At 39.2% G+C, this 22121-nt stretch overlaps 2 protein-coding genes across 6 annotated transcripts in view; one reads left to right on the forward strand and one right to left on the reverse strand.

Moving 5' to 3' along the window:
• AVEN (apoptosis and caspase activation inhibitor) overlaps positions 1-22121 on the reverse strand; it is a 112456-nt gene that overhangs the window by 39454 nt on the left and 50881 nt on the right. The gene's annotated exons all lie outside the window — the stretch shown is intronic.
• Positions 16180-22121, forward strand: part of CHRM5 (cholinergic receptor muscarinic 5) — a 71986-nt gene continuing 66044 nt past the window's right edge. For 2 of the 3 annotated variants that reach the window (XM_080997186.1, XM_080997187.1), the window contains exon 1: positions 16187-17126. The gene's annotated coding sequence lies outside the window, so the exon portion shown is untranslated. Of the gene's footprint in view, positions 17127-22121 lie in introns of all 3 variants that reach the window. The other variant, XR_013983437.1, reaches the window with a different exon arrangement.

Genomic DNA, 22121 nt, shown 5'->3' on the forward strand with positions numbered 1-22121 from the left:
CTCTCCAAGAGGTTACATAATAAAATTATCAAAGAAATACATACAAAAATAGTGAAACCCCAAATATATATAAATACATAACTATATAAAATAATTATCAATAAAGAGATAAAATCAGTACAGGTTTTAGGAACAATATGTAAGTATCTGCTCTCATATCAGATCCCGAGAGAGATCAGGGTAGTAAAAAGACTCAAATGTTGCAATCTAATGTGCCATGTTCTACTGTAATGCCTTTCCCACTACTTCAAGTCCAAGAGCAACTTTACAGCAATTAATTTTCTTTGGATGAGAGGGCACAATACATTTATAAGCTCAGTTGTGATGAAACACTCATCTGTGGTTAATGGAAACAGGAAACTAAAGCTTCCTATCGCCTCTTTTTGGCTGCACTGAAATATAAGGAAAAAGGAACCACTCACTGTGGCTCATTCTTGTCATGCTAAATTGTGGTTCCTCATGACATCTGAATGTGGCCATGGTGTCTCTATAACCCTCAAACAAAGTGCAGTGGAAACAAATACAGCTAATCCTGCAAACACTTGCCACAGCGCAAGATGTTTGCTTCCATCAATTTACAGCTTCATACTCTCCCTCCCTGTCTCTGATTTCCTGTTAGTTTGAAGTGTAAAACTAGCGCCAAACTATTTCTTGGCCTCTTCTCTTAGCACCACTGGATGTTACATTCTGAAGATAAGGAGAGAGATTTCTAGCTGTCAGGAAACTATCCCAGTCATTAAAGAACACCAGTTATTTTGTTTGTCTGTGGACACTTGTCAGATGACCATTCACAGTGATTAAGATAGGCAAGTTTACATCAATATTTATAATGTCTCTCCCTCTGAGGTCCCCAAATGAAGAGATAAGACTGGACAACCATGGAGTGGTTATCCACAGTTCTCAGTCTATGCAGAGATACAAAAGTGAATACATACTAGAAACAATACCAGAGTTTCAGTGGCCCAGTTTGCGCAGAATGCTAAGCCAAACCATTGGAGCAAATGTGTGGGCTCCTGGAAAGGAGATCACAGTTGCTTTCCTCCCTCCAGGCACTGAGCTAAGCCATCGCTTGGCTTGGTGTACCATCCAAATCTACGCTTGTGGTTTACCTCCCTCCAGACATACCACAATTTGAACCCAATGCTTGTCATATGGCTTGCAGCTTGTGGTTTGTCAGGAGAGCTAAACCAGAAGCTCAGGTCTGGGTAACATTCAAGTCAAAATCGTGACTTAGCTCACGACAGTGCAGTGCAGTGCAGCAACAAAACAAATGGGGAGGAGAAAAGCTGCCACAATCTCCTCTTCAGGGACCTGAACAGCCATAGTTTGGCTCAGTGGTAAATGTAAACAAGTGTAATATCTTCATACTGACATCATTAATTGAGTTACCTGAGAGGCAGCAAAGAATGGATCCTCATTCTGAAAGCTGAGGAGACCAAACTTGAGGCAGTAATCAAACCTGCAAGCAGCCAAAATGTAGCAAAAAATCTAAATCTGTTCTGTCAATATTCATTAACTAACCGCTTGTTCTACTTATGCCCCTTAATGGGGGCAGCAGAGATACGTGACAGGCAGCTGCTTTGCTCTTTCCACCCATGGCCTAAGATTGATTTAGGAATTTCATTCTGCTTCCTTACTCCCCACCCAACCACTAAGAAAGCTCAGCTGAAAACCAAGACAGTGCAGGATACTGACCTCTCTAGATTCTTTAGAGCAGGCAGGCCAAAGTCTGGCCCGGGGGCCTAATCCGGCCCGCCAGTTGGTTTAATCCGGCCCCTGCGGCAGTTTATTTCCTGGGGTAAAATCCCCAAAGAAGGTCAACAGCTTTGGTCTGCCCTCACACCTGTTCACTTCATCAGATCTGGCCCTCTTTGAAAAAAGTTTGGACACCCCTGCTTTAGGGTATTATTCAACCCTATTTCCCTGATCAAGAAATGGGCAGACTTATGCACCAACTAAAGAGTTGTGCTGTATAATAGTCTCACTGGTATGACTATCTTTAAGAAAGGAATTGGACACTACAAGAATAAGGTTTGAGGGACAAATGGCCTGATGGAAAGGGGGCATTCTTAGGTCCAGCTTTCTCTTACCAAAAGGAATGAAGGCAATTTTGGGGAAAGCTAAGTCACACAGAGCTAAAGAACTACAATAAGAATGGCATTTCGTTAAGTAGTACAGAACTTCTTTATGAAGCAATTTGCAATAGGGGGAGCCATCCACAGAAGCACACAATGGCTTCACAAATGTTTTAAAAACGAGGCACTATCTTGCAAAAGTGAGCAAAGGGATCTGAAAATGAATTATTCAATTACAAGGCTCAGTCACATCCTTTAGGTAGAATAAATGTGTCAAAGTGTCCCCTCTATTCCCAAAAGCACAAAAAGGATGAAAAAAATACTAACCAAGGAAAAATATAATCTACAGTTAATAACCATCCACTCCTGTTATAAATGTTAATCAATACTTTCAGTATTTACCTTAACTCAGCTCCTAATATTCACCTTGTTTCCGCCAGTAGCAGAGCTTTAAGAACATAAGAGGTGCCTGCTGGATCATTCAGTTCATTTTGTCCAGCAATAATACTGTTTCCTTTCAATCTTCATAACCAATAGTCCAAAAACTCCAGCAGCTGTAGTTCTCCCCAGTCCTTCGGGGGGAGGGGGATTTTACTGGGTTGTTGTTTTTTTATTATTATGCATTTTGTGTTTTTATATTGTGATTTAATCCTGTGAACCGGCCTAAGACCTGCAGAGCTAAGGCAGTATACAAATTTAATAAATTATATTAATAACTATCCCTCAGCAGAACTTTGCCCTGCTAGTGTTGTTAGCTCTCTCTCTCTCTCTCTCTCACACACACACACACACACACACACACACACACACGCACAGAGAGAGAGAGAGAGAGAGAGAGAGAAGTTAGCTTGGCAACTTACAGACCAGGCCTTCAACTCTCTTTCCTTTTTGTGTGTGTGACCTTCCCCTTTCAACCCTTCCGTCCTATCTATCTATCTATCTATCTATATCACCAGGATCCTTCCCACAGAGTAATTTGTGATAGTTTTTTCCAATTTGAGGGGGTGGGTAGGAGCTGCAGCTTAGTACCTGTCTATTGTCTTGGGGCTTTGTACCTGTTTCCCCATTTTAGTTCTTTTGTTCCATATCTATTCAGTTGGTCCAAAAGGAAGTGGTTGGGCTAATGATAGATAACTACAATAAAATCACACCCAAACTTCATCACCTGCACTGGCTTCTTAGTCAATTTCTGGAATCAATTCAAAATACTGGTTCTAAGCTTTAAAACCCTAAATGGCTTGGGCCAGTCTACTTACAGGAACATCTTTTGCCATATACACCTATTAACCTTAAGTTGTATCCAATGTTGGAGGAGACCCATTACAATTAAGAGTCAAGACTTAGGTCCATTAATTTCAATGGTACTCCAAGCATGACTTAGCTGGATACAGTCCCTCTAAATTATTTAGGTGAGGGGATATTTAATTGTAGTGGGGGTGTTTTCATTTTTATTATGCTATTTTATTGTTTGTCACCTTGAGATCCCTTGGAAGGGGTGAGATATAAATTTGATAACCAAAAGATTTCTGCCTGGGCATTAAGATTCATCAGACACTTCGCCAGGTTCCCACACCTACTGTGATGAGGCAGAGAATGGGGCTTTTCAGTGGAGGCAACACATCTAGGGAATGCCTTCCCCAGAGATACCTGCCTGACATCTACATTAATGCCCTTAAGGCACCAAGACCTTCTTATTCACCCAGGTCTTTTAATAGATTTCAAACCTTATTACCAGAAGCCCTGTGGGCTTTATGCTTATGCTAAACATTTAGCTGCTGTTCCCCACTGTTGGGAGGTTTTATATTGCTCAGAATTTGTATTCTTATTTCATAAGAGTAAGAATTTTATTCTTATTTTATGAGAAATGTGTGAGGCTTTTGACTTTAAGATGCTGTGAATGACCAGGTGTGTGCAGACGGATAGATAGACAAAGCATACAAATACATAAAATAATCCTTAAACGAGACCTGTATCACACAACTTCTGGAAAACCACTGGAAGATTCAGTTCAAAACAAGTTCTTCAGGAAGCAACATCTCAGAGGACACTCACAGAATTAAATAAGGCCTCAGCTAGGACCAACAGATTGCAAGGTTTTACAGACTGAACTAGGTAGACCAAGAGGCACAAGGCCTCCAGACAAACAAATGGAAAAGTGGATATATTTATATGATCAGGATTTTTCTGAATAATACACGAGTGCCTTATCACAGGCAACCAGGCAACAATGATGTATTTTTAAGAAACAATTGTGTGAAGAGCCTTTACCTAGTAAATAAAATCAGATCTTTCAAAATACTTTACATGACAATTTTATCTGAGGGAATATCCTAGTCCCCAGTGATAATGGAAGGAGGCTCAGTCCCTCAGTTATGTTTTTGTGGGGGAAAGGCAGGGTCACAGTATTACACATACTATTATACTATAGGTTACGCAAGGCAAATATTTTGGGGAACTGTCCCTGAATTCCTCCATTTTATTGTTTCATGTCTTTCTCGCTCTCATTACCTCATCCTTCCTGCCTCTCTCGCTCTCTTTCCTTCATTCTGTTATTTTCCCTTACTGTCTATTCTTCCTGCTTTTTAATTCAATAACTACAGTACAGGGTTTTTTTTCCAGAGGGGGGGTAGTTGTTTGTGCAATGTTGGGGAAAACTTTGAATAAATCCTATTTTAAGATAATATATCTCAGCAAAATTTTCTAAATACAGTGGTGCCCCGCAAGACGAATGCCTCGCAAGACGAAAAACTCGCTAGACAAAAGAGTTTTCCATTTTTTGAGTCGTTCCGCAAGACGAATTTCCCTATGGGCTTGCTTTGCAAGACGAAACATCTTGCGAGTTCTTGCGAGTTTGTTTCCTTTTTCTTAAAGCCGCTAAGCCGCTAAGCCGTTAATAGCCACTAAGCCGCTAATAGCCGTGCTTCGCAAAAAGATATTCACATCAATCTTGGCCAACCGCCTAAAAATCTTCCTACACAAGTTAATAGCCCCAGACCAGACTGGCTTTGTCCCTGGCCGCAATATAACAGACCCCATCAGGAAACTACTGAACCTGATCGAACACAGCAAGGCAACCAAACTCCCATTGACAATTATGTCCCTAGACATCCTCAAAGCCTTTGATTGCTTGGAGTGGAAATACATATTAGCAGTACTAACTAACATGAAATTTGGCCCCAACTTCCTACAAATCCTCAAACAAATATACTCCCAAGCCTCAGCAAAATGCAGAACTAACAATATGGATTCTAACACTATAGCTATCCAAAGAGGCACGAAACAAGGATGCCCACTGTCTCCCTTCTTATTTATCCTGGCTCTGGAACCCCTAGCAATCCGCATCCGAGCAGCCACAGACATCAAGGGAGTGGAAATAAAAGGCAGAACCTATAAATTAGGGCTCTTTGCAGATGACCTAATGGTCACAACACCAGACCCCATAAGCACAGCAACCTCTCTAATCAGAGAACTCAACACATTTGCAATGGTGTCGGGCCTACAGGTAAATTTTACAAAGTCAGAAGCTATGTGCTTCAACACCCCTCCTCACACCCAAAAAGAACTCACGAAGGTCACCAAAATAAAACTTTGCCACACCAAGTTCAGATACCTAGGGGTACAAATAACCAGAAACCTCAATAAATTGTACCTCCACAACTACAAGCCCCTGTGGCGACAAATTAACAAAGACCTAAAGAGATGGAATAACATGAACTTCACTCTCTCAGACAAAATAGCCATGATCAAAATGATCACACTCCCAAAACTAACCTACCTATTCCAAACCCTCCCAATCTGGATCCCCTCAACCCAACTTCGCAGTTGGCAGAGAAAACTACACTCTTTCATCTTCTCACATAAAAAACCAAGAATAAGCCCCAAATACCTGCACCTCCCCACCTCAGAAGGAGGATGGGGAATCCCCAACATAGAAGCCTATTACAATGCCAACCAAATACGCCACATAATCCCATATATACTAGAAGATGAGACAAAACAATGGGTACACCTAGAGAGGGACACAATTGAAAACACCTGCACCACAACATACCCACTCCTCCCAAACAAACTAAAGAAAATTCCCACAACACTTAACAGGTACACACAGACCATGCTCAAAGCATGGAAAACACAAATAGGCAAACTATCTCCAACCCCATCCCCACTAATCCCCCTGGCGTACCACCCATTATTCCACCATGCAGCACAAAACCTCAAGATAAAAACCTGGCGAACCAAAGGCTTATATCGCCTAATAGACTTTTATAAAAATAACAAACCCTTGTCAACACAAGAAATACAAGACAAACTAGAAGACACCCAAATGCCCTGGTTAACACAACACCAACTACATGCCCTCTTAAACAACCCAACAGTAAAATCAACAACAACTAGGCCCCTGACAACCTTCGAAAACCTCCTCCTAACAACAAAGGGAAACGGTAAAGGGACGGTGTCCGCAATATACAAAATACTACTCCAAAATCCCGCAAATCCCCTAGACGCAATCAAAAAACAATGGGAGAATGACATAGGCTATGAGATTAACCCCACTCAATGGACCAGAATGTGGTCTAAACCCCCCTTTAAATCCATATCAACGAAAAGAAAAGAACTCACACTGAAACTCACCTACAGGTGGTACCTAACACCAAGGAAACTAGCGCTAATACACCCAGGAACCTCACCAAAATGCTGGAGAGGGTGCACCTCCACAGGCACATACCTCCACATGTGGTGGGAGTGTCCCAAAATCCAACTATTCTGGACAACAGCCATACAAGAAATATGTAAAATAACTAAGCAAGTAATAGACATCACCCCAGAATTGGCCCTACTAAACATCTTCCAAGACAACAATGCCCATTTACACCACAAAGAACTCATAACCCACCTGCTCTTCGCAGCCAGAAACACCATAACCAGACACTGGAGAGACCTGTCAGGAGTAAGCATGGACCAATGGTACCAAATAGTATGGGAAACAGCCCTACTAGAAAAATTAACTAATAAACTGAAACTGACACAGGGACAAACAGAAGACGACGCCTTCACCCCAGTATGGCTCCCCTTTATCACATACACAGCCCAACAGGACAATGACAATAATCCACCAACAGCATACAAATCAATATGGCTAACCTGATCCAAAACACCCACCCACCTCACTCACACATGAAAACAAAGATCACCACAGCCAATCACAAGCAAACAATCACACCCTAGGCCAACCCCAACCTCTCTCACCACCAAAGGAACACAAGTGAACAACAGAAGCAACGCTGACACCAAACTCTACATACATTAAACATAATAGAAACACCGCCACCCGACCCCACCCCCATCCATCTTCCCTCTCTCCACCCCCCCTTTCTTTTTTCTTTCTTTTTTTCTTCTCCCCCAATGCCTCAACAAATGAAACAGATTTGTAAAAATGTTACATGAAAAAAAAAATACGAGGCACTACACTTCTGTAAAACAAGAAAATCCTTAATAAAATATTTTTTTAAAAAAAAAAGCCGCTAAGCTGCTAAGAGCCGCCAATAGCCGTGCTTCGCAAGACGAAAAAAACCGCAAGACGAAGAGACTCGCGGAATGGATTAATTTCGTTTTGCGAGGCACCACTGTATTCTCAAAAAAACTAAGTAACTGGCTTGCTTCAAAAGAGTTACCAAAGCCCCAGTGAAGCAAGAATATTTCTTAATAAAGGAATATAGAACTACTTGAACATACATACATCAATATAAGCCCCTGGAATTATTAACCTTCTTTAAATTCCATTAAGTGTACTTACCTTTCAGCAATTTATGCTGGTTATGAAAAAAGAAGAGCGAGAAAAAACTTTCTAGTATATGAGTAAAGGTTGGATAACTCAAAGGAAAATATCTCAGGAATACAAACATCACAGCACCTCCTGTTTACTGTCAAGAAGCCTGAATAGTTGTCATTTGAAAGCTCCTTTAACTAATTTTAAAATTAATGAGCCTTTAATGGCCCGCATGACACCATCATTCTACCAAATGTTATATGCTAAATCCTTCCAAAAATTTGAAATAGTCTATTATAAAACCCAAGGTTTCCCTGTAACGCTATTAATAGTTGTTCAATACATTCCCTGCCCTGGCTGAATCCTGAAGGACAAACTGTTCCTTTCAGCATGGTTTGTGAATTGTGGCAAACACTGTCCAATATTTTCGGTCTTATTTTTACATCTAAACCAACCTTTTTTTTCCACTGCTAGAAGCAAATCTGCAAACGAGATAGTTCTTTGGTTCAGCGGAAGAAACTTTGTTATAGCAGTCTGCCCCCGCTTGGGCTACCTTCAAAATAGATTATACAACAAGGTGTTTGTATAGATAAGAGCATCTCTTAAAATGGTAAAAGATCAACGTCAGTTTTAATTAGCAAAACAAAAAGCTCTTCTGTTCTCCTGAACAGAAACAAATCAGAATAACAACAATTTTTCATTGCTGGAAGGATTATTTAAGAGTTACCTTTTCCTTCCAATAAGAAGCTCAGAATGGTTCACACGGTATATGCTTCATATAATAAAACAGAATGATATGAATGTAATACCTTCAACTATAAACCTTATAAAAACAAAACAAAATTGCAGTTTCATGATCCATTATGTGTATAGGTTATTGCGAGAAAACTCATGTGTGCAACAGCTACTGGGGAGAGAATATTTGACAGAAATTCCTAGAGATTTCCCTGATTATCAGTAAATTTAGCTTGAGCTCCAGTCTTCTGACTCTTTGCAATGGCACCACACTCATTTCTCTGAGAACATGCATAGTGTTTTTTTAAATACAGTCCGGCACTTATGGTTTGAACTTTTCTTTTAGCTGGATTCATTTATTTTGTTTTTATAAGGCAGCTGATATTAGACAGCCCACACCACATCTCCCTCTTGAACTTCAGGTGCCTGACAAAGACCTTTCCTTTCCAACTGGCATTTTAAGGAACTTTTCTGTTTTTATGATTAATTGTAATTGATTCTATCCATAGTATGATGTTCATAGTATGATGCTTCAAGACTTCAGTAATTAAGTGTTATATAAATACCATAAATGAATGAATGAATGTCCCTGGAACCTCAACCATACCTAGTACAAGTAGAGACCCTTATTTAGTATTCACCACGACTGGACCTAACAGTCAGGGGTACCTTTATCTTTTTTTTAATCAAGGACAGTAACAAAGGGGCATCCCTCCAGCAAGCATCTACCACCAGTAACACAGATAAATCAAAATTTGCATTTCCTGGGAAACATCTTTACCTTTCCTCCCAAGAGACTCCTCAGTCCCTTGCCTGTGACTGATTACAAAGAAAACAAAGTAATTATGACTGGCTACTCAAAAAATTTGAAACAGTCACCCAGGTCTTCAAGAGGTGCCTGAAAATCAAAAGCAGGAATGCTTGCTGAATCTCTGCTGGAAGTGTGTTCCAAGGCATGGGACTGGTGACACTAAATACCCAATTCCTAATTGAAGCCACTCTGGCTTCTGTAACATGGAAGACAACGAACAGTGCTTTTTGGCACCTCCTTAAAACCATTTTTCTTTAAGCAACCCTATCAAGATACGAAGATGTTACATGTGTTTTATTCCTTTCCAGCACTTGCTGATTTTAATAAACTTCTGATTATTTTAAAAAGCCTTATTTTTTATCAATAATTTTAATGGTTTTTTGGGGGGAGTGGGGTTGTAAACCACTTAGAGGCTTTCTTACAATCAAGCGGTATTAAGTCAGCTTTCAAGTAGGAGTTAAATCCTGCAGTTTGGCTGAGGGTGCTTGCTCTCTGCTGGGAACATTCACAAGTTGCCAACACAGAATTGAACCCTGCCCATCTTCCCACACCAGCTGATTGACAGCTGGATGTGGCTTGAAAAATGGGCATGTAGTGCAAACTGGACCACTGGGTGGGCCAATATTGGCTTGCAGACCACAGTTTCCCCACCCCACCTTAAGACCATGTGATGATGTACCCTAGATCCCTTTCTAACATAGACAAGAGTAGCAGTCAGGCATTTGAAAGTCACGTAGCAACTGACAGGAAGATCAGAAAATTTGTGATGGCATAAATTGTAGCACTCTTTTAAAACAGGAATTTGTAATTCTCTTGAACAAACACAATTCACTTTGAAATGGATGATAAATACCTTTAAAGATCATTGTTCTGTACCATTCTATTATACTCTAATTCTAAAGGCGAGAATTATATTAACTGCGAATACAATTCTTCCATTAATTAAAACTCTAATTCATTCTTTAAAGAGCAACAGAAGATCAGAAATATTTTTCCTTTGTTCAAAATGAGAATTCAGATCTAGCCTTTTGGATTTTGGATGGGATAATAAATTGCTAGTACATGAATAGTTTTTTTAAAAAACAACAACACAAACTCACCAACTCCTGTAATTATGCAGTTCTACACCATCACTTCCACATGAACCCAGAATAAAAATCTATACTCTACAGATCATTTTTTAAATAAGATAAAACTGTATTTGTTCTTGAAAGGCAATATGAATATTTGTTGTGCAAATCTTCAAATAAACCTTTTTCCACATTATGGTAATTTCTTTTCCACATTTTTTATTTAAACTTTTCCAGCTTAGACATTCCACCTTGTCTGACAGAAGAGACTCCAGGGAATTTATAAAAATTTAATTGCAAGCATAAGAATATAAAGTAATCATACTGCAAAAGTTCAGATTGAATAAGATTTCCAAGCATTTCTCAAGCCTTGATGCTTAGGAAAGACACAATCACAGAATGATGGAACATACATTTTGCATATAGAATAGTCTAGATTCATACAAGTATCAGATAGCAGGCAATGTGAAAGAAGTCTGCCTGAGACTCTGGAAAGCCACTGCCAGTCAATGTAGACAATACAGTGGTACCTCGGGTTAAGTACTTAATTCGTTCCAGAGGTCTGTTCTTAACCTGAAACTGTTCTTAACCTGAAGCACCACTTTAGCTAATGGGGCCTCCTGCTGCTGCCGTACCGCCAGAGCATGATTTCTGTTCTTATCCTGAAGCAAAGTTCTTAACCCGAGGTAATATTTCTGGGTTAGCGGAGTCTGTAACCTGAAGCGTATGTAACCTGAAGCGCATGTAACCCAAGGTACCACTGTACTACATTAGATAGCCAACTATTTTGGCTGGTATAAGGCACTTTCCTATGTACCTAGATTCCTAAGAACTGGTTAGCCTCTTTAGTTTGCCTTAGATATTTCTGAACCCCATCAAATTTTCAAATAAAGGTGCCACATATTGAGTGCAGTTTGGTCTTTCCAGTTTGATTTTTTTTTTACTTCTTAAGGAACTACCTGTATTTTCCTTTCCTGAAGAGCCCCTATTATGCACAATCACATTCTATGTGAACAGTCCTGTTTTCTCTGCCATACTAGTCAACATAGACCACCCACTTCATTATTTGAATGAACAGTGTACCTTGTCACTTGGAGGGCATGGGTATAACTGATAAATTCCTAAAATACATATATTCCATAACAGCAGTACAGAAAAAACCTTAACTACGAGCAGGAAATTCTATGGTACAATCAAGTTGTTATGGCAACTAGAACAGTCAGAGAAAAGGACATAGAACATGCATAGTTGTAATCCTGCCAACAACATAATCCTGTTATTAAAATTCATTAAAGGACTGACATTCATACCACTGATCTTTAAAAAAATGTTAAAGTGACATCACAGCTAGAATCTCAACTAGTGATGGCAAATCCTCCCCCAAGTTTAATTCAGAATGGCCTTGACTAATCTACATTATTTTTCCAAAACTCAGAATCCAGTGTTTTGGAGCCCATTCTGAAGTTTAGACTCTGCCCTTCTCCCAAAGATGTACACGATGGAACCTAAACTACTAGCCATGGTGGTCATGTGCTACCACCATTGCTGGGTTCAGTTATGTCTCTTAATACCAGCTCCTGGAAATCACAAGTGGAGGGAGGGCTGATACGCTCATGTCCTGCTTGAGGGTTCCCCATAAGCACCTGCTTCTTCACAGTAAGAACAGCATGCTGGATCCAACCACCACAAGACCCTGAGACTTGCCCAACCACCCACTTTTCTTCCCTTGAAACTTACTAAGTGATCTCAAGCAAAATTTCTGCAAGGCCTACATTACTCTTTAGTATCTAGAACACTGAAATAGCAGCACCACAGTGCCAGGAAACCTGAGACATGCCACTTCCAGACAACCAGAAAGCTTAAGAACAATTGTCAAGCACAATGGTATATACACACCCAGAGCTCCATGTGGCTTGTTGCCATCACCAGCTAGGTTTTAGGGGTTAGAAGGGCAGGGATGGTGGTAGGCAGTCCTGGTTCCACGATGAACTCATAATCATAATTTATACCCCGCCCATCTGGCTGGGTTTCCCCAGCCACTCACATTATGAGCCACGCCTAACATTTCATCCAGTTTCTGCTTGGCTTGCATTGGCATAAGGATTTCTTAAGTTCACCTTTAGGAGCTTTCCAATTTCAAATGTTGGCAATACAGTGGTACCTTGGGTTACAGACACTTCAGGTTACAGACGCTTCAGGTTACAAACTCCGCTAACCTAGAAATAGTACCTCGGGTTAAGAACTTTGCTTCAGGATGAGAACAGAAATCATGTGCCAGTGGCGCAGCGGCAGCAGGAGGCCCCATTAGCTAAAGTGGTGCTTCAGGTTAAGAACAGTTTCAGGTTAAGAACGGACCTCCGGAACAAATTAAGTTCTTAACCCGAGGTACCACTGTATCACTAATCCAAATTCCTGAACTTCATTTTTTTCAGCAGTTTATAGTACATGGTATATATGGAATCTGGTTACAAAATAAAAGCTAATTTTATCTACCTCCTTTTCAGAAGCTCCTGGCTCCTCAAAGCCACAAAGGTGTAGTTTGCCAATATGGTGGTGGGAAGCTAGATTCAGCCGGTGGGCCAGATTCTTACCATCCCACGTGGGTTAACTTTGACAAGAGGCAGAGCCACACGCCCACCAATCACCTGACACCATTATGACATCAGGTGCCAACTTCAAAGGGGCTCACGGCAACTGCCAATCAGCTGAATAAAATCTGATGGCAGGGAGTTTGAATTCAAACCACAAAAGGGACAAAGGGGGGCAGGTCACTAACAGCACCTAGCAGCTGAACTACAGAGTTCCCAATGGAGAACTCCCTTACGCAGTCTCTCAGTGAGGCCTGCTCCCAGCAGCCATCAGTGAGCCCTACTTGCAAAGGAATAATTAGGAGTTCACTTTTAGCTGCTGGTGGTACTTTTGGAGTAGCATCCTTTGCAATTGCACACCCAGCACCTGACATCCCATATTCTAAAAGCAGCATATGAAAGATGTGTGCACACCTTCTCACCCAGTCAACTGCCATCTAGAAGATAAGAGAGATACCTGGAGGTCTCTTTTATGACAGTCTCACTCTGCTCCAGCCCAAATACTGTAAAATCCCTCACTCATGAGGAAAGAGCAGCTGAGTAGTGTCAGTGTACCCTTGTCTGCAAGCTGCAGAGGAAGATATGGCGCTCCACTACACATTTGAAGTTGCCTGCAGCTAAATGTATTTGGTTGGTGGGTTCTAAATAGTTCCACTTCGCAAGTTACATTAACTATACAATCAGAAGTAACAAGAAACACTTAGAAGGATGGTGGCCCTTCATAATTGAATCAGCTGTAGGGGAATTTCATTTTTATTTTTTTTACTTAATGTATGTCGCTATTGCTACTTCTCCAGTCTGTTTTGCTTTTACTCCATGCTTCTTTCCATTTTGCAAAGCAAAGTTCTTGTTTACTATTATCACAGATTATTCTTCCAATTGTAAAAAGAGGTATGGATGCTTCAAATACAAAATTATATTATATTTTTTTTTAAGGAATGCTTGATTTTTTCACAAAAGAACCAAGCTTAAACAATCTTACCTTAATGTCTAATTAAAAATAAAACAAAAGTATTGTGCTAAAAAGGATACATACATCTTTACAAACATTTACTGATTCTCTTTAGACACAACTAATATAATGTGCAAGAGACTAAAGTGACTGATCAAATTACAGCTTTAAAGACAGATTTAATTTAGTTGAATGATAATCACATATTCAGTTCACAGAGTAGAACTATTCCAACTGAAATAATGAATAATTACCATACAGAAGCAATACCCCCCACCAAAAAAAACACACCACAGAACAAAGACTAACAAAAAAAGCGAGAAGCTTATTCTATTCATTTTAGCTGCAACTATTCACAAAGACAAAAGAACTAAAACATTTTATTCAAGCAGCAATGAATCTCAACAAAATATATATCATACAGAAACATGCCACCTGCCCCATTCGGCATCCCGTCATGTCACATCAAAATTTAAAATACACTATCTGTTACAAACACAACAAAAATGACTGGTAACTCATAATTATAATACCATTTTCAGGATATATTTTTAAGGTGCGTCGGAAAAAGGAAAAAATTAAAATGACTTCTACAACTTTCCTGTTTCCTTTTTTTGAAATTCATTCCAATAATTTTTTTTTTCAATCATAAGCCCAAACTTTACTATGCATTTTAAGTCACAAAATCAATTTTTCTGGTGCCAAGAACACTTGCCCCTTGAAGACTGGCCTCTAAGTGATGCCAGCAACTGAATCTCCTAAATAGACCCTTCTGTGTAAGGTCTATGCGCAAGACACAGCCTTCTGCCAGCTTAAAGAGAAGGTAATTTAGGAAGTTAGTAGTGGAAACTGTTGTGTGGCTCATTCCAACTAATCTCAGCCTAACTTACCTCACAGGGTTGTTGTGGGGATAAAACGAGAGGGGAGAAAAAGTGTATGTCGCCACCATGATCTACTTTAAGGAAAGATGAAATAGAAATCAAATGAATAAATAAATAAATAAATAAATAAATAAATAAATAAATAATTTGCTTTCCTGACAGTTCTTTCACTCAGCCATATGAAAGGCACAGTTCAGCCATCAGAAAAGGGCAGGTTCAGGTTAGGCCGAACATGTGTTCGAGTCACCCCACAGAAACAAGTAAACTTGGTTCTTAAGTACTGGCAGTCTTAAAGAACCAAATACATTTCCTAGCTCTGAATGTTTTCTTAAGTTTTCTTAATCATGTTTCCTCCATGATTTCCCCAAGATCAGTGTGTGTGTGCATACACACACCTCTGCAGATATCTGTGTGAACTGTGCGAGCTCAGACAGGGTGTTTGCCAAAATAACCCAGTCTTCACATGGGTTTATTTTCATGAGGGTACACAATTAAACACAGTATCATAAACACAGGTGAAACACACATTGCCTACGCTGGCTCCAAGTTTCTGCCTTTGATTATGACTCCTGAAACCTATCAACTGGAAAGATGCAGGACAGAGTTAAATCAACAGTGATCATTAACTATGAACTAACCAACCAAAGGAGATGAGCTGGTTAAAATACAGCACTGCAACAAAATGATGAATTACTTATAAACACCAGGGATATGATAACCCTTATATTTTCGTTGTTTTTCTCACCTCTTCCCAAGCAATGATTTTCCCTATTCATAGTGTGCGAGAGGAAAGATTAATAAAATAAAGTGTCTCATACATTTTTAAAAATGATATAACTAGTCTTTTAATAGGGATGCTCAAACCTAACTTTGAAGTAACTTGTCTCTAATATATATATATATATACACACACACACACACACACACACACACATACACACACACGAATAAAAAACACAGGGGCGTTTTATGTATGCATTAAGCAGGAAGGGCTCAACACATGCTAACCTCAAAAGAGCACTATTCACGTGGTAGTAAAATGGCAATGTCTCATTTTAAAATTAAACCAAACAAGTATTCATGGGCTAGAAATCTATTTCAATGGGGGGGGGGGGGAGAGAGAGAGAGAGACTGAAATGACATATTTACTTGACAATCCCAAGCATCAATAACAAAAATCAGTGGATTAACTTCCAATTAAACATGGTTAAGGATCTTTTTTAAGGTACATATTCTGAAATAAACCAATTACTTCATTTAAAAAAAATCTATTTTAAATGCAAATTTTCAGTAGCTCCTCTTCTCAGATCCACTTTAATACCTGCTAGCTACAAAAAAAAGTCAGACGAATAAAAATGACACTCCAATACTTGCATTAAAATCACTGTCCATTTCACTAATAATAGGAGGTTTTCTGGTGTGGCAAGCCATTCAAACAGGGCGGACCTATCAAACCTTATTGCATCATTTGATTTTTCTTCCTACCAATAGGCATTGCTGTCCATCAGAAGAAATAATTAGTGTATTATGTATGGAAACGTCATCCTATCAGTTCAGTGCCTGACTTGAATAGCTCATATAAGCAACTCATTGATGCCATGCATGCTCACTGTCTTCAGATATGACACAACACTACACCCTTTGGGAGTTTCTCCCCTGTTCGCAAGCAGCATTTCACATCTGTGTTTGACAGAAGGAGAGAAGAGCAGACTGTTCAACAGCCACTACCAAAAGCAGGCTATGCAGGTGAAAAGTTAAGGCAAAACCTGGAGTCCAGTTACCCTGCCCTTCAACACAACGTACAGCACTGACATATACCGGCTTTTCTGGAACAGAGAAGTTTTCAGTATTGGAATTCACATGACAAAAGCAAATGGGATTTACTGAGTGCTGAAGCCTTCAATTAACGTATGATAAATAATGAACATCTGAATTAACCAGAATTGATGTGTTTGCCTCTATTGTTTGAGAAGATGCAAAGTCCATCACTCTTTTTCTTAGCCTCTTAAGAATTTAAAGTACTATTTAGAGAGCGAACCCAAGGATTTGGAATAACTGGGAGTAAACTGGAAGCAAGCAGCAACAAAATGAAGCAGCACCAGCAAATGAGACAGACACAGTAGAGAAAAAGAAATGTGAAAGCTAGTGTGCAGAATGCATTTCTAATACAGAAAGCTTCCTACCTGGAGAGTGTATCTCAGTATTTGGAGACACAGAATCCAGAATCTGTCTTCAGTCATCTGCTAGGTAAGTTTTTATTTTTTTAATTAAGAAATCTAGCTTTTCCTGTAAGAAGAAGATTGCTCTGATTTTGTGCCTATAGTATCAGTGAATTTCAGTTGTGTTTTCATTCACACCAAGGCTGAATTTTAAACCTTTAAAGGTATATTGTCCTGGACTGTACAAATAACTGCTTTTATGTGTTATATTTCCCAAATTACCTTATTAAACTCTTCCCACTTGATTTGCCTATAATTGTTTGCCAAGATTCAAATTGCTCTCGATTGCTGTTTATCTGAAAGCTGGGAAATGTAGAAATAACAGCCAAATCTTTAAAACCACACAGTTACTATTTACAAAGTAATATTTACTGCACTTCAATATTTAATGAAAGCTATTAAAGCAAAGATTTTAACACAATGGCAACATCAAATTTTAAAGGCATAATTTATTACAGTCAAACCCATGCTTAAAATACACCAAGAAAAGAGACCAAAAGTGTCAATTATAGTTAGCTGTGAAACTATAGTAACTGATGTAAAAGCACTGTGTTAAAAAATGAAGGCTTAGCATACAGTTTAAATGGAAGTTGAGGATAAGAGTTCAGCAGGATTGCAAATGAGGTCTGAGCATATGCATTTTAATTCAAATTAGAATATAAAATGATCAAACCAAAAGAGGTGGATAGTGAAAGAGCACTGCTAAAATGGATTTATGTGGTGAATTGCACATCACTTCGTGATTTTAATCTAGAACACAGATACTAGAATTCATTAGTTCAAAGACTAGGGCTGTTAGCCTACAATGGTTCTTGGTGAAGGTGTATATGATGACAAGTCTCCACGATCTTCATCTCTTCAAAAGCTGCTCAGTAAAACATTTGACAACTACTTAATACAAATATAAATCAATAAAAATACACACACTCTCTTAATTTTAAAGGAAACCCATTATATATTTTAATTATACAGCCTGTCTCTACTTCTTCTCTTTTATTTGTTTCTTTGCAAGAATCAAATTTATTCTGATCTCTTTTCTTCACATTTCTCACATACTCAAAGACTTAGAGAGATTTTTAGTAGCTCGCAATGCAAACTTGACAGCTAACCTGAGAAGGAATGCCCAGATTGGGAGGGAGCTCTTGTACCATCAGGTGCCGAAGATTCTACCAAAATGCTGAGCTTGAGTCACTTTTAGGGGTTAATCCTCTTTATATTCTTACTAGCACTTCCTCTGTAACTATGAAATCCCTTCTGTCGACCTCTGTTACTCCTATAATAACAGAGAGAAGTTTCTAGTTTGCATTCCTGTTCCAGATTTTTAACAATGATCTTCGTTTGAAGGACACAATGTTTTTGCTTGCCTACTGTACTTCCAGGTGTTTATTTTAAGAGTTCTCCTCGGTACAACTAACATTCTCTGTCGCCCAGGGTTCCGTGGCAGCAGAAAAAACAGAGCTGATGCCAATGTGAGAGAATCATTTACAAATCTGGGGCTCTTAATACAATGGTGAAAGTGAACATGAGAAGCTGCCTTACACTGTAGTTGGATCTTGCGGTCTATATAGCTAAGTACTCCCTACACTGACTTGCAGGAGCTCTCCGGGCTTTTGTATTTCCACACTCAACCTGGAGATGCTAGGGACTGAACTTAAGATCTTCTGCATACAAAACATGTGATGGACCACTGAAATATAGCCCTGCAGCAAAGCTTCCTGCAGTTTGCTCAATTATGAGCAGCAAATTACTGTGGAAATGATTTTCAGAATACTATGAAACACAATGTCCTGCTCTTGTTCACCATTGCAAACTTCGGACAGGGCTAGAAACCTGACCTAAATGCAAAGAAAAAGGTAAAAAGTTGCTGTTTGCCAAAGGTGTAAAACAACAGCTTGATGGTAGATAGCATTAAAAATGCAGTGTTAAAAGGACTGATAACCTAACTATTACATTCAGTTTGTAAAATAACAAAACTACAAACACATTTACAAAAGCAACTTGAAAAAGTTACAAAAAAACTTCTTTCTAAAATCCTATGCATTGTAAACTTCTATATTTTAAAATAAGAACACATTAAGTTGAAAGAAGGCTTTAAAAACAAAACAGTAGGCAACTAAATATAAAACGGCTTTACCCTTAAATTTAGGATACTCAATTGCTAAATGCTATCAGTTGAGGACCAATAAATATCATGTAATGCACATCGCTAAGGGCTTGTTTATATTACCACCTAACAGATCTGATACACCAACCAACGTTCATGTCAGGTGCAATTAATAAATGGGTGTAGGGAAGAGACACCAGGAAAAACAAAAAATATGCTAATTAAGTGCAATAATAATACTTACAAATCTGTATGTTTTTAAGCAGTATAATTTGAAGAATAAATATTCAACTTCTAATGCTACCTATACCAATTCTCAGATGCTTCTGGTATAAGACCAGGAATGAGAAACCTATGACCCCTCAGATGCTGCCAGACTCCAACAGCTACCAGCCCACATGGTCAATGGTCAGGGATGATGGAACAGTAGAGCAGCAGCATCTTGAAGGGTCACAGGTTTCCCATCCTTGGAGTAAGCAGTGTGGGGCACCTGTTTCATGTCAAATTCAATGACGTACTAACCTGTGACTAAATCAAAGTATAGACAAAGTTTTAAATAATGTTATCATCGAGGCATGACACATAATGACCTAATTTAAACTGGCATCAAGATTCATTTCAATATGAATATGAAACAGTGTCTAAACTGAAAGCATTTCAAAAGTACTTCACTTTTAACAGGTCCTTTGACTATATAATCAAAAGGTAAAATAGCTTGCTGGCTCCTTGGAAAAAGCTAATTCAAAGAATAGTTAACTCATCATTAGCTCAGCATTAACTGATCACTAGCTCAAGACAATTAGCTCAGCAAGTGGCAGAATCAGGAATGGCGTTCAAAGGTTTTTGCTTTTCATTTTCAGTCTAATACTACACTAAATATGACTGCTTATATATTACCATCTAATTATAAATCAAATATAAACAGACTTTTCCTGCTTTGTTTAACCTAAGTTCCTTATTGTTCCTGAAACACTTCATGGTTCAGGACCCTCCAATCCATTTCTGCTGCAAGACATTAGTATACTGACTATTACCCCCGGCAGCAAGTGATTTGCCACCACAGGCAATTGAACATAAATTTCTCCATTATTATATTCAAAATTTCTAATCAATTTTCTTAACATCTATAATGTTTCATGTTGGTGCAGCTAAAATGTTTCAAAAATGGAAGGAAATCTGGGGGTGGAAGGAAGAGTTTAGGAAATGAAATGGTTGTATGAAAAAGGAGAATTCATGACACTGAAATAGGGGTGCGGAGTGGGGTCAGATTTAAGAAAGAACAGTGGCTTGAAGAAACTAGAACAAGAGAAATTAAACCCTCAAAACTGGCCAAAAGCATCCTAGAATAAGATCTTCTGTACATCACCTAGCACTCTTGGTATCCAAGGTGGAAAAATTTTAGAGCTTCTCCTAGATGGTACCATCTACTTTTCTGGAGCTCTGGTGATCTAGAGAAAAGTAACACTGAAGAATTCAAAGTGGGGAAGAACTTTTCTGAAAGATGTGGATAAATAAGGCAACCACAACAGCCTCTCAACTGACAATGACAGGGAACTGGTCCTTTGCTATGTATACATTTTGCCAACAATTGCAAAATAAGTCCCCTTCCTCCTAAAAAGGTGTGGTTTCTTTCCTCATAAATCTATTACAATGGGGATTTTTTTAAAAAAAGATAAAATTTAGTTTTTCTTTTAGAAAAGGACATGGTGGGTTGAATCCAGCAGGAGTGTTCCCTGAGAAGAATTTTGTCCAGAGGATGCTCTCACTGGTAGAAGGGAGGAGTAAACTTTTGTTGACTCTCCCCTCCAACTGTGCTCTTTGAAAATTTGCTCCTGACAGTTGGAATACCCTCCAAAGTTGATTTTCAGAGTGCATAGGCTGCTGTAAGGAAAGGGGGAATTGGCAGAAGTCACCTCCCCTCCACGTTGGATCCCAATGCCTTATCAAACACCTTCTGGGCATGGAAGGAGCATTTCTGTTCACTGGATGTGAGGTCTGGATCCAATCAATCCTTTTTCTTTAGCTATCTGGTAGTCCACTGAAATGAAATGTATACAATAGATAAACAGCTCTTTCTCACCCACAGTACAAAGTGTAAGACAAGTTAAGCCTTATTATTGGATGTGGTGAGTGTTAAGACCCTTAAAATGATCAATATTAATAGTTTTATAGAGAAATGACAGAAGTAATTTGCATTTGTCTGTCTCGAGAGACAATGGAGTGTGCCTCTGGGTGTGAAGTCAAATCACTACGTTAGCAGCACCAAAGTGACCTTCCCAGGACAAAAGCCAGCCTGAGCAGTGTATATGACGGTCCTCCCATGCTCAGCCTCGCTGATGTGGTCCAGAGGAAAGCAGAGCAATACGTTTGGCACCAGCTTGGTTGCAGGTTTCCTTCTCGTAGATGGGCTACCATCTTAGATTGATGAGTCTCATCTGCCCTGCCCCTACAACACATACAAAAACAGTCTTCTTGACCGTTGGACGCCCCTATTAGTCTTCTCTACTCAATCCACCAGAGCCTGTCTTCGCATGCAGGAGAGAAGCAGAGTAAACTTACTGAAAGTCATGAGCATGATGATGTCATGAAGGCAACTAAGTTCAGTGGGTCTACTTGAGTAAAACTTAACTGAATACCACCCATAATGTCTTGTTACTATGGTCCAGCAACTTATACATAAATGGGAACTTAATGGACAGTGAACTTTACTCCTTAAAAGGAGTGAACACTTGAGCGCAAAATTGCATTCTTAAGTTCAAGTCACTTCTGTTTTGAACTGGCAATGCTTTACTCTTTTAACAGTAAGATTAATCAGAGCATAAGTGCTTAACTTGCACATGGTTCCAGAACTGCAGACCATTTGGTTTCCAATTGGAAACTGAATCCAAGAATCCATACATCCAAGGATCCTAAGCCTAC

This window comes from Podarcis pityusensis, assembly GCF_964106645.2.
Source record: "Podarcis pityusensis genome assembly, chromosome: 1".
Taxonomy (NCBI): domain Eukaryota; kingdom Metazoa; phylum Chordata; class Lepidosauria; order Squamata; family Lacertidae; genus Podarcis; species Podarcis pityusensis.